Here is a 14103-nt window from a genome sequence, read left to right as displayed (position 1 = left end):
AATTTTGTAAAACTTACAGCGAAACATTTCACATTTATTATCTCTTTCATGGAGTTAAAAAACAAGCAACTCATAATTATAATGTCATTTTTTTTAGAGAATGGGTGTGTTATTCTTTACCCTTTTGAGTATAAAAACACTACAAGAAAAATATTTATTAGCAGCGACAAAATTCGCTACTAAAGCTTAGCTTTATCCTTAGTAAAGAAAATAATGGCTACCCGTCGACGCTAATAATTCATCGCTATGTTCAAAAAATTATCACCAGATACATTTGTCCCCGATAATACCTATTGCCGCGGCTAATAATCATGTCGCCGGTAATAGTGTCGCCGCTAATGTTTGTTTGTTTTTAATCAACGATTTTTTGGTGCAGACAAGCAGATACGTAACGAGATTAAATGTAGAATACAAAAAACATTATAGAAAAAACGATTACATAACGACATCCAATTAAGTACCAAAAATGTTATAATTTCATACAAATACTAAAATAAATAAGAAAAATGTTATAAAGTTATGTCATAATAAGAACAACACACAAACTAATCCGACGAATCATCTTCATTCCCCTTGTCCTCAGAAATCACCCGTGATTTATTCGTCACAAGTCATGCTAGAAGTTCCGTAGTACACATTAAATCATTGAACATTGATCGAAGATTTTGCAACTACATAGTAAATAAAAACATATAAACTTATAACTTAAACAACATAAACCAAATTAACAAATTTACAATTACCAAAAGAGAAATGAAATATCCTCCTACATTTTATTCCTATTTATCTTCCTACCATATCAAATGTTGACATTGATCATATTTAATGACACATTTAATGAAATTAATAAAATTTTAGTCCACTAATCACCATTTAATGTGGGTAGGAGGATAGTAAGAATCAAATGTAGGAGAGTATTTAATTTCTCTTACCAAAATATAAGCAAACTACAAATTACCAACATAAGCCAATTACTAATGGCCAAACTAACAAAATAGCAAATTATCAAATTACCATTTATGCATGGGTTCTCTCTCTTTCTCTCTCATTCATCATTTCTTGAAGAACACTTGATTATCTTATACACTCTTGAACTTCATATTGGTTATGAACTTGAAGTTCAAGATATTAAGAGTTTTATACAAAAGAACTAGCATTCTACATCAACTTGAGTCATTGTTGGTGTCTCTAAAGTTCATCATTCTTCATCAACTTCCAAGCCTTCCAAGAGGACCCAAAGAATTACAATGGTTGTTATTTCTTCATCCTTTCTTTATTTGGTGTTTTAATTTTTCTACAACTTGCAAGATGATCATTGGTAAGTTTAAACTTGTTTTATATTGTTCAAAATATCAAGTCTTCCATTGCCTAAAATCATGTTTTTCAAACTAATTTTTAATAAAAACCCAACAATTTGAATCAAGAGCCAACTTGCAAATTAGGTTAGATTTTCTTGATTTTTGGAAATCTTAGTTTTGAAGAATATGGATAACTTGGTTTTGTATAAAAACAAGTTTATACATATATTCTATGACAACTTTTATAATTGTAATTTTTTTGTGACAAAAGTTTTATGCATCTTTTGTCAATTAAAGTTATCTTAGAAAAAAAAGGTTGTTTAATGTGTATGTTGATATGTATGATGTGTATAAACTAGCCAAAGGGCCATTGTGTTTGTTGTGTTGTTGTATTTGTTTTTTTATTATAAAAATGATTATAATAATTTATTTATTCATACGGTATGTAATAAATTAAATAGAATAGTTTTCTTGGTTTATTTTTGAAATTAATAGATTAGTTGTTAGAAAATTTTATTTGTACAAAAATGTAACAAGAAATGAAGTTGGAGCCATTTTTATGAAGACCAACGAGCAATTTTTGAGATTAGAAACATGCTAAAATTTAGTGATGTTTCTGAAAAGTGTCATTAATACACTAGTGGCATACAGGTCACATAACTGAAAAGTGTCTTAAGGGTTGTTGGATTTTAGCGACAGTTGTTGAAATATTGCTTTCAAGAAGTTGTTCCAATCTTTTTGAAAGCAATGAGTGTTTTTTTAAGTGAGAGCTTCTACAACAACATTACAAGAAAACTTTTTGGTCCCTTAAAATGTCCCTTTAGGAATGGACTTGACATTTTTGTTTTGGCTAAAAAAATGTCATTAGTTGGTTATATTTACACACATATATTTTTGTGCATGTTTTGTGTTGTTTATTTTATGCAATTATTATGTATAGTTGATAAACTAGTTTTTTTACATGATAAAATAATTGTAGACAAAATAAACATCACATGAAGCTTGGTTTTCAAAATTTATAATGTGGACATAAGATGTGACAAGTTCTTATTTTAAAATAAAATCCGGTTTTATGAAAACATTAATAATGTCAAATATTGAAATACTCTAATATAAGTTTTAAAATGGTGATTTTTGTAACTTACACAAACTCTAAATATATAAGTAATAAAATGAAGTTTTATTAAACATATAAAATATTCAAATGCACTCAAACTTAATATCAGTTATTAAAATTGAATCGTGCTAAAATTATATAAAAACTAGCTTTTTATATAGAACCTTTAAAAGTGATTTTATTTTGAAAATTGGTACCATGGTTTACTATATGCATCTAATAACCATGATATCATATGTTTCTAAAACTAGAATTATAAAACATATAAAAGACCATTTCAAACCTCAGATTTATGCAATCCATCTTGAAGAACATTCGCACATCTCTTGTATACACTAGTGGCATACAAGTCACATAACTACTTAGTGTTATCTTTTGATGGTTGTGGTGTCTTTGTGATTTCTATAACCAAGTTATAGGCTGATTACACATGTTTTTCAAATTGTATGATCTGATCGGAAATCTTTTGTGATAATGGTCACCTAAGCAAGAGATTTTCGAGGCATAGATGTAACCAAACATGTCTAATTAAAACTGTGATTAGCGATCCCATAAATCTCGAAATTATATATTAATTAAGATATAATTGAAAATTGATATCTCCCAGGTTGGATTCAGGAAATGGGATAAATGTCACCTAACCATTTATTTGTTTTGTAGCTTGGATCCTAGACTTTGATAATTAATGATTTTGGAAACTAAAAGGGTATTAATTATTAAAGAGTATAAATATTGAAAATACTAAATGAATTTTGTTAAAATTTTATGGAAAAATAATTTATTCCCATAACCATGAATTATCATTTTTCTCTAATGATTTAATGAAACAATAACATTCAATAGATACAACCGAAATGAATGAGTTTATTTCTTAACAGACAATCTCATGAGAGATATGAAATTTCACACGCTTAAAGTTCCTAGTCCTAAACTATTTTCTTTGAGTAATTGACCTGAACATAACATCCGGTAAAGACATCATTGTGATGCTAAAGACTCATATATATATATATATATATATATATATATATATATATATATATATATATATATTAGGTTAGGTTCATGTGAGACGGCCTAATTTTGTAAGACCGTGAGACTACTATTTTCTACTGAAATATTCTAATATTTTAGTGTTTATAAAAATGAAATGTGTGTAATATTATAATATTCTAAAACTATAATTTTAACATATTTTACATTGAAAATTTCTAAAACATATAATGTTAGAATATATTGCATATTCTGTTTTTACGATCAATAGAATATTAGAATATTTCACTAAAATAATTTGGTGTCATGGTCTCACAAAATTATGTTCTTCTCAAATGAACTATTATATATATATATATATATATATATATATATATATATATATATATATATATATATATATATATATATATATATATATATATATATGAATCTTTTACCCTTGCACTATTCCAAATGTTTGAACTAGATTTAAAAAAATATCATTGTATTTATTGGAATATTGCTTAACCTGTTATATATATATATATATATATATATATATATATATATATATATATATATATATATGTATGTATATATATGTATATATATATATAAATATATATATATATATATATATATATATATATATATATATATATATATATATATATATATATATATATATATATATATAAGGTTAAGCGATATTCCAATAAATACAGTGATATTTTTTTTAAACTAGTCCAAGCATTTGGAATGGTGCAAGGGTAAAAGAGTCATCTTGTGAGATCTAGAAGGCCCATGCTTTGTGGACTAAACATCTTTAAGCCCAAGAAATCCAATAAAGCCCACATAGATAGATCTTGCTTCTTTTGTGGAGAAACTTGACACTAAAAGTGGATCTGCTCCTCTTATCTGGAAGGAAAGTCTTGAAGAGACTAGTATTTCTGGTATCTACTAGATAGAACTCATACTTTTCATATAACAATTAGGTACTTGGTACTTAAATGTTAATCTAATATTTATAATTGGCTTGCAAATATTTACAAAAGAGTAAATAGTTGAGCACAATCAAGTTGGAATTACACTCTCAGAGTTTACTTTATTAGTTATGCTAGGAAGATAACATACTTTTAATATAAAACAATGTTTGTTTTGGAACAATGTATGTTTTAATTTAGCTTGTTTAAATATATGTCTCAGTTATTTTAATTTATGAATGATAGACTATTTACTTAAATCGTTATTCATAACGATCACCTTTATATTTAGAAATGATTAAAATTATGATTTGAAGACTAGATCTCTTAATAAGAATCATAAATTAAATATCAATGTTTTATAAATAACAAGTTCTGTATGCAAAGTACTTTTGACTTAAACTTGTTTTAAGTCAAACTCATCTTTTCCATTGTTATCTTTATTATATAAATAACATTCACATATTTCAACTTCAAGAAAGGGATCTTTGAAGTAAAATAATGTAGTTTGTTTGACATATGCAAATCTTATTTATTTATAAAAGATTTGTAATGATGTTTTCACTAAGTAGTAGAGAAAATAAATTATTAAGGGATTAGACACTGTGACGTATGACTTCCCTTCCAATGAATGTCTAAGATTTAGCATAAGATACCAAATCATTTTTATTAACAACTATAGTAGTTTTAATTATATTTTACATGGTAAAACATAATTTTGAAACATTTGTTTAAGTTTTCAGTATAAAGTTGAGATACAAAATGATAAGAACAATCTAAAGCTTTAATGATAATAAATGATGAATTAAATCTTTCTTGGTATAATTTACTTTCTAATCGGTAGAAAAGTCCTCATTTTATTTTCTTAGGATAACACCTAGAACACTAATAATTGTACCTTGAGTATAAATCCAACTAATAGGGAGAAAAAAACATTTTCTTTATAAGATTTTGTTTGGAAAGGATCCATCCCTATCTAATTTAAATATTTTATGGATTTGAAGCCCATGTTGGACTAAAGCTTCTAAACCCAAAATCTACTAGATACATATTTGTGCAATAATCTAAATGTGGCTTAGATTATTATATGCAAACCCACCAAGAATAAGTTATCTTATTCCTCTGATAGCTAAGTTAGCAGAAAGCAAGCTTCTAATGAGAAACCAAGTGGGAGGTACACAGAACTTGATGTGACAACCCAAGTTGTTCCGTTACATTTCCCCGTTACCGTTAACGGAATATTCCACTGTATAAAAGTTCCGTTACTTAGAGGGTGTCAATTTAATAAACATTCCATTTGGTTGCAATTAACATGCCGTTAAGTCGTGATAAAAGGAAATATAAACACAGGACACACATTTCCATTTATTTGGAAAATGTCAAGTTTTATTATTATGACCACTAAATCGGGTGCGACCAAAAACCCCGTATAACGGCAGTATTGGGCAGGATTCCACTAAGCTCCAACTCCCACCCATATATAAAGGGAAGTAAACTCCATTTGGAGCTTTTCCACCCTCTCTCTCTCTATACTCTCTCTCTAGACTCGTTTTCACCCCGAAGCCGCAACCAAACGCTTCCAAATTGTAAGTCCGCTTACCCTAGCTTGTTCCAAACATTACTAGCTATAGTTATAGCCCAAAAACCACCCAAGAAGGCATGGGATAAGGAGTTTATGGCCCAGGAACACTCTAGGGCCGTAAACCCCTAAAATGGTGCCAAACATGCCTTTAAGCTTGCCCTTAAGCTTGGAAACTAATTAGGGATCTAGCCTAGGAGTGTTAAAACATCAAAACTCAATGAATTGGGGCATAAAAGTGAGTTTACGGCCCAAGCACATGCTTAGGCCGTAAACCCCTCAAAACCTTGTCGAAATGCCCCCCAAACACTCCCAAACCACACTAGGGCTTAACACATAAATTAAGGGCTTAGTTCTTTGGCTTTAGATCACTTAAACACATCAAAATGAAGGATAAAAATGAGTTTACGGCCCAGGTCTATACCAAGGCCGTAAACTCCCCAAAACATGCCCAAAAGGTGGTTTTTGCCCTCCAAATGACCTTAGGCTATTTCTATAAAATGCTAGGGAGGATTTAAGGACTCAAACTCATGAAATGGTGGGGTAAAAAGGAGTTTACGGCCCAAGCAAGTGTCTAGGCCGTAAACTCCCTAAAACACATGCAAATGTTAGATTTAATCCCCCAAAATAGCATCACACTTCATTAGAAATTGCTAGAAAGGTAATAGGGGCTTGAAACTTCACAAAACACCAAGGGTGAGAGTTTACGGCCGTAAACTCCCTTAGGAGTGTCCCTAGGCCGTAAACTCCAAGTTAGTGCCATTAGAAGCCTCAAACCCACTTATGCCTTTTGGGAAAAGTGCTTAGAATAATTCCATGATGCAAGTAGAAGCCTTAAACACCCAAGAACCTCTCACCATGAGTTTACGGCCGTAAACTCATGGTGAGATGTCCCTGGGCCGTAAACTAGTTGATAAGGGTGTATTCTTGGAGGGTAAACTACATTCCTTAGCCATACACACCCTTAAACGCTACCCGGGACACCCAAACACTTAGCCAAAGTGTTTTCCGCTCCTGTGAGCGCGTATATTTGTTTAATTAATATTAAATGTGCTAATTGTATGTGAACATATGTTACCATATGTTAAAATAGGTCATTGTGTGTGTTCAAGTCCTTGCGTGACACCGATTGCCCAAACGGCACCTTCGTCGGACCTACTTACACCAGGTGAGTTCATACCCCTGAATGAACCTTTTAAATGCTTTTAAATGTTTTTATAGGGGGGATTACAAGTTAAGCATGCCAGTTATCATATCAATCACATGTGATTGATAACCCACATGCACAAGATTTTGCCACACTTTACACTGTTTTACTGAGTAGGACACTATAATGATTTTTACTTGTTTCAAAACTTTTACTTATACTGATTTATCCAAATTCATTCTAAACTGGTTTATGAAAGATTTTCAAAAATATTTTACAAAAGAACACAATTTGTGATTTTCTTTGTACATACAGGCTTTTCATCAAAGATTCCCTTTTTCGACGTATACTTTTACTTGTTAAATACTGCGGCTTCGCTTATACTTATTTTATACTCCTACTCTGTAACGCTTTCACTTATACTTGTAGTCGCTTATACCTGATGACGCTTATACTTATTCACGCTCTTACTTAGTGATACGATTCTTCTTCACTTATACTTGATGACGACTCTACTTCACTTATACTTGATACGCTTTTGCTTCACTTATTGTCGCCTCTACTTCGTGATACGCTTATACTTGTTCGACACTTCTACTTCACTTGCGACCGCTTCTACTTCACTTGTTAGACACTTCTACTTCACAAAGATCACTTCTACTTGAAACACACTCAGTCGTAGTTAGATGTATGTCTGTGCTTATATAGGTACATATAAGTAATGATTGAAAGACTTAGGAAGGCTCGTCTGCGCTATTTCCTTTTCTTCGTTGAGATGTGGTCTGGTGGGATCGGATGGCCGTCCGAAGGTCGTTTGACTCATTAGTTATGTATTATGTATATGAGTATGGACATATAGGAATTCTCTAGTCAGTTCAGTTAAGAGTCTCTACCTCTAGTCTATACTTACATTAGAAACCCACTATTGGGAAGTCTCTACCTCTAGTTCAACACTTACACACTACTCACTATTTGGAAGTCTCTACCCACTATTTGGGATGCATCTTCAGGACACGGCCTTCTCCGTCGTCTAGTTGGTAACCAGAGTCTCCTGTAGGGAGAGCGGACATTGTGTGTATAGATCTATATGGGATTGACAACCCCACACCCTGACTGCTAGCTACAATCCCGGCCTACCAAGCCAATGGGTGACAAATGTCACATTATATGGACGCTTGTAGAGCGTCTGGAACTCTAGTCAGTATGGTTACGAGTATCCCAGGTTACCTTATAATTCTTTGGCCTTAAGGTAACGGTATTTCTCCGGCAATCTACAATGTATGCTGGTAACTCGTTTTCAGAGTCACACTGTTTTGACCTTACAAGACGTATCTTTCATTTGATACTGTCTGAGGTCTGTTATCTCTGTTTTGACCTTACAAGACGTATCTTTCATTTGATACTGTCTGGGGTCTGTCTTTCACTGTTTTGACCTTGCAAGACGTATCTTTCATTTGATGTTGTCTGAGGTCTGTTATCTCTGTTTTGACCTTACAAGACGTATCTTTCATTTGATATTGTATGGGGTCTGTCTTTCACTGTTTTAGACCTTACCAGCTGTACCTTTCATTTGGTACTTTTTGGGGTCTGAGTCTCTACTTGTTAGACTGAACCAGGCGAGTCGTTAGTTTGATATTCTCCTGTAGTCTATGATTCCTTGCCTTAGTCAGCAGTCCTCACTGCTGAGGCATATGTTGTTCCTTGATGTCGTTTTCTTTCCTCAATAATCAAATTCAGTATTTTGATAATGATAGCAAATTAGGGAAAACTACTTTTTACCACATAACACTGACCAGTCTTGGTAGAAGACTGCTTTTATTAAAGAAAATATAGGATTTTCTAGAAAGAACTCTAATACACAGAAAACACTTAAACTGCTACTTATTAAAGTTACTTGATTGAAATGTCACCTAATACTTATGAACTCACCAGCATTTGTGAAAATGCTGATACTCGCTTTTCAAATAAGTTGTAATCTCAGGTCAACAATTAGACAGGTACATCCCCGGAGCTGCTGATGAAGATAGCTTAGTACCATGCTGTTCTTATTATATTTATTTGTACACTTTATTATGTTGTATTGTAAACCTTGTAAAACTATTACTATTAATGCAATGTTTTGTTGTACTTTGATTACTATAATGCATGTGTTGTGATACTTGACATGACGTCATCCACCCCAGAACGTTTCCGCCGTTCCGGTTTTGGGGTGTGACAGATTGGTATCAGAGCATTGTTTATAGTGAGCTAAGTATATCAATTCATAAAAGATATACAACCTATAAACGCAAAGGGATAAAACACTCTGACCAATAATTATACTTTAAAATATAACCATATTTTACCAAAGTATAATAACATCCAGAATCTAAACACTTGAACAAAAGTATCACAAGAAGAACAATAATAAAAGTCTTCGGATGTTGAGCACTACAGTCAAACCTGGGCAGTTATGTAATCGTAAGCTGGAATAAATGTAACCTGATCAACTACATTTATCCGAGATGCGATGAACGTGTGCTTGGGAGTGGTAGTGGCGTACAACAGGTCTGAAACTTACCAATTAGGGATGCTAGAGCCAAACATAAAGTTAAAATACTATAGGAGTATTTTAGAACGCTAAAAGATTCACACTAATCCCAGAATCATATTCAGAAGATAAGAATCAAACACGAATTAAAATACCATAGGGGTATTTTAGGAATCATAAACAACCTTGCGTGAATAACTAAAAAGATCCTTATTGATATACCAACAACTACAGATGGTATACTTCCAAGGTTATGTATAATAAGGATCCCATAGGCTAAGAATGTGTGGTTTCGCTCTATTTCCTTTTCCTCGTTGGGATGTGGTTCTAGAGTAGTATCACATATTCGAAGGCCTATCGGATCTAAGCTATATATGATTTGTATACCCTATGTAATCGTAGCAGGACTCGATATGGATCATCCAGTGGAATGTTAATAATCTCTTAGGATTCTTTAGACATTTCCATTCTCGCGCAAACCCTATAGACAACCCTACCCACTTCAGTGCTTGACAGAAGAGTTGAAGTCGACCCCGAAGAAGTTCATTGAGAAGATTTCCTGTTCGGAAATAAATGAACTGGGCCGAGACTATTGAATACACCAAGTGCCCATATTCTTTTAGGGACATCGGTGAGGAATTCGCCTAAACTTTGGAGATTCCCAGTCATCCATCATGAAGTGATGACGCCCAAAGTCGGAATCGGAAGGAAGGCGGAGTAGAAATTCAATATGTCCATACGAGAAGAGAACCCTAGGAAACTACCCGAAGGAAACCAACGCCGAATCCAGTCAAAGACACGAGGCAGACAACGGGAACCGGTACATGGGACCCGAGAAGTGTCATTTTCCTCGTGTTCCTCACGCTAATACACCCATAAAATAATACAATTTAGTGAGTTAGTGGTTACACTACTCACGCTATGTGTTAGGTAAGTCGTTGATTCCCGTTGCCAGTTACACGATTAGGGCGGGTCCCCGCACCTTATTGAGAGTGCTTAACCATGAGCTTTCATGAGCCTCTCTTTCCCTAGTTCGTTCCGAACCGTTCTTAAATCTCTCCAGGCCGGAGAGTGGAATCTTTCCCAGTATAAAAGGTAACTTAGTAGGAATGACTCGCATCTTATGGCCTTTTCTGATACTCACACTCCTATCTCGATTACCAAGACTACATCATAGGGATGTAGGTCGACGTTCAAACGACCAGTACCCGAGGCACGGGAAAAATTATGCCTAATGCGATCGGGACAGAAATGTCCAGGGTTAACCATCGTCTCTCATTGCCTTATATTCTTTTCCGTGTAGGAAAACCATGCCACCGAAGAAGCGTAACCAATCCACAAGCAAGAAACCTACTCTCTTATTCGATGAAGCTATGTTCCAAGATGCAGTCTCAGTTGCCGTAGCAGCTGTCATGGCTCACCTGAATTCTAACACCGCCAATGTTAGCAAGGGCCAGGTCGGGATTTCCAATCCTGGCACTAGATAGCAACGACCAACACTTCCATACTCAGCCACCTGAAAACCTCACTCAAACCCACTAAAGAGAAAACTCAAGATAGAGGTGGGAGGTACCTCGGCTCAAGGACCTTCCGATGGGCAACGAGCGGAGACAGTCTATACCCCTGTCAATCCTTCCCTCCCGACTCCAAGAAGACCATATCTAGGAGACCTTTCCCACTACAGCAAGTACAGCTACCATCATCATGGTGCCTGCCGGGAACTCTATTGTTCTAGGTGCCACATGTTGGGGCATACTGCTCGCGTCTGCAGAACCCCGGTTGAGTTCATTATACCAATCACCAATGTGGCGACCCGTACAGTTTGCCACCTATGTGGTGAAACGGGACACTTCAAGAAGGACTGCCCAACCGAAGAGAAAGACAAAGACACAGAAGGAGCCTGACACTACTGCTTAGGGAGAAGCGGTAAGGAACTCATTAGATTTTGGTACGTCTCTCGATCTCGGATAACTAAACTAAATACATTAAAAGACTAATTCAGTGTAAGTTCTTCCCAGTAAGGCGAAAGTCGCAGCACTGTTATAAAATTTAAAATTCATTAGGTAAAACTATAATGACTAAACATATACATTACGGCCATGTATATTTAAGATGGACAGACCTAGAGTGAGCGAATGCCGCCTCATTTCCTGTTCCTCGTTGGGTTGTGGATTTAGGGCGGGGTCGCTCAGTCAACAGTCCTCCCCACCTTAAAGATACATGACTAGTATATGTGAGGCGATTATAGAACTGCCTTGTGAGAATTCTTTCATGAAAAGATACTCTATTCGGAAACACTTAGAACTCTCTATAGTTCCGCGTCGACTCTATCGGTCCAAGTATCCGCGGTAGCGATACATAGGACGAAACCCGAGACGCCTAGAACTTGTGTGCCTGTTCGGCACATAACTCTATCGATCTTCATCATATATCATGTCGAAGTGTGCCAACTTCAACGACTCTATTGATCGTGGTTCGACTTCGTGCAACCATGCGTGCATTCTTGGTGCTGTGTAAAAAGAACTTTCTCCATAGCCATGTCGGCAAATAAAGGTTCTTCCGAACCTAAACCTAACACAAATAATCAAACCTAATGCGATCCGTCAATCGTCCCTCTTATCTCAAACCTTCCGAAGTACCCAAGGGAGGGTACCATACAACGATGACCGACCTCTCATAGTCAGATAAACACCGAAGAGAAAGGCGCTGCAGGTACTCTAAGAAGACGGCCACCATCCAAAGCATACTCCGTAGATTCCCCGGGAGAACCTTCGCACTTCGCACATCAGGTTCATGAACCCAGAGAATAGAACTCATGAGGCTGACTACTATAACCAGGTATACGCTGGCATACATCAAGTATGGGCGGTTAAGCCAAGCATGAGCTCTACCACGGACCTCTTTGCAAAACACTTTCACCCTATTCCATGACATAGGAGCCGGAGTCAAGAGAATCACTGCAGGTTGAGCGAGTAAAGTTCCGAGTGATGAAACCATATACCCACTAGATTTGACCTAAACCGAGAAAACTCAAAACCTTCGGAAGAGTAGTTGCAGTAGATGCTCGCACTACTCAAGCACCTTGTCCACCTAGTTATAGACAAGTGGTGCTTATCATCCTCCACCCTCTCGTATGGAGGAAATTGTCGTCGCCCTGTAGACAATAGACTTCATTCTCCGAAGTGAACACTAGAATACCGAGAACCCACAGGATAACCTTCGCAGACAAGAATATTTGGTCAAGTGTGAAAGTAGTTGCGTTAAATCTCATGACCCGGATCCCGAGGAGATCATAGGCTTGACACCAGCCCTGGTGTCAGTTGAAGGGTTATGCAGGAACATGCACTTTCCACGCTAGAATGAACCACAGTCTTAGAGATTCCTTGGACTATTAGGTGTTCCACGATTACTATCTCACGTAGAGATAATAGAACCACCTCCCGAGATAGTCCAACGCTCGTTTAGTGAAACCCTATCTCCTCGACCCTCAGGGTTTCCGTATCTCAAGCATCGTTAGTGCAGGTCCATTTTGCACGAGTTTGGGATAGACACTCTATAGCAAACCGATGACCATAGTCACGTAATCCTCACGGCAATCTAGAAAGTCTCTATCAGCCAGTTGAAAGAAAACACGAAACCGAAGACCACCCGAGCTTCCTAAGGACTAACCTGAAGGACTACACATCCAGTACAAGTGAGAACGTTAGGAACTTCGGAATGGCGATCACGCCAGTGTTGATCTTGCCATAGAAGTATACTATGTTCTTAGTACTGAAAAGCTCTACTCCTTTCCGAGAGCTTAGGACCATCCAAGAATCCTCATGGAGACATGGTCCCACCCTTTTCAGACCACTACTACTTTCGGATATACCACAAGGTTCACATTCGATCGATCCACTTCTTAGACTTGATACGTGATTTACTGAAAACACTTTTCGTGCCTTACACATCTTGATAGAAATCATTGAGGACCCTGACTTCATAAATACACCAGTTGGAACCCACTAGCTACACTAGACGGAATCCGCATCCCGTACGTGAAGGTCTGTCGGAATGATAAACACAGACTAGAGTTCACTTGGGAATGTGAGGACAACCGTATACAAAGTACCCTCCTACCTCTACTTGGCCATTCATACCTACTTCCTTGCCTAAACCTGAATTTCGGGACGAAATTCCCTCTAACGGGGGAATGATGTGACAACCCAAGTTGTTCCGTTACATTTCCCCGTTACCGTTAACGGAATATTCCACTGTATAAAAGTTCCGTTACTTAGAGGGTGTCAATTTAATAAACATTCCATTTGGTTGCAATTAACATGCCGTTAAGTCGTGATAAAAGGAAATATAAACACAAGACACACATTTCCATTTATTTGGAAAATATCAAGTTTTATTATTACGACCACTAAATCGGGTGCGACCAAAAGCCCCGTATAACGGCAGTATTAGGTAGGATTCCACTGAGCTCCAA

This window comes from Lactuca sativa, chromosome 6 (assembly GCF_002870075.4).
Source record: "Lactuca sativa cultivar Salinas chromosome 6, Lsat_Salinas_v11, whole genome shotgun sequence".
Classification (NCBI taxonomy): Eukaryota; Viridiplantae; Streptophyta; class Magnoliopsida; order Asterales; family Asteraceae; genus Lactuca; species Lactuca sativa.
Note: the sequence above shows the minus strand (reverse complement) of the source record.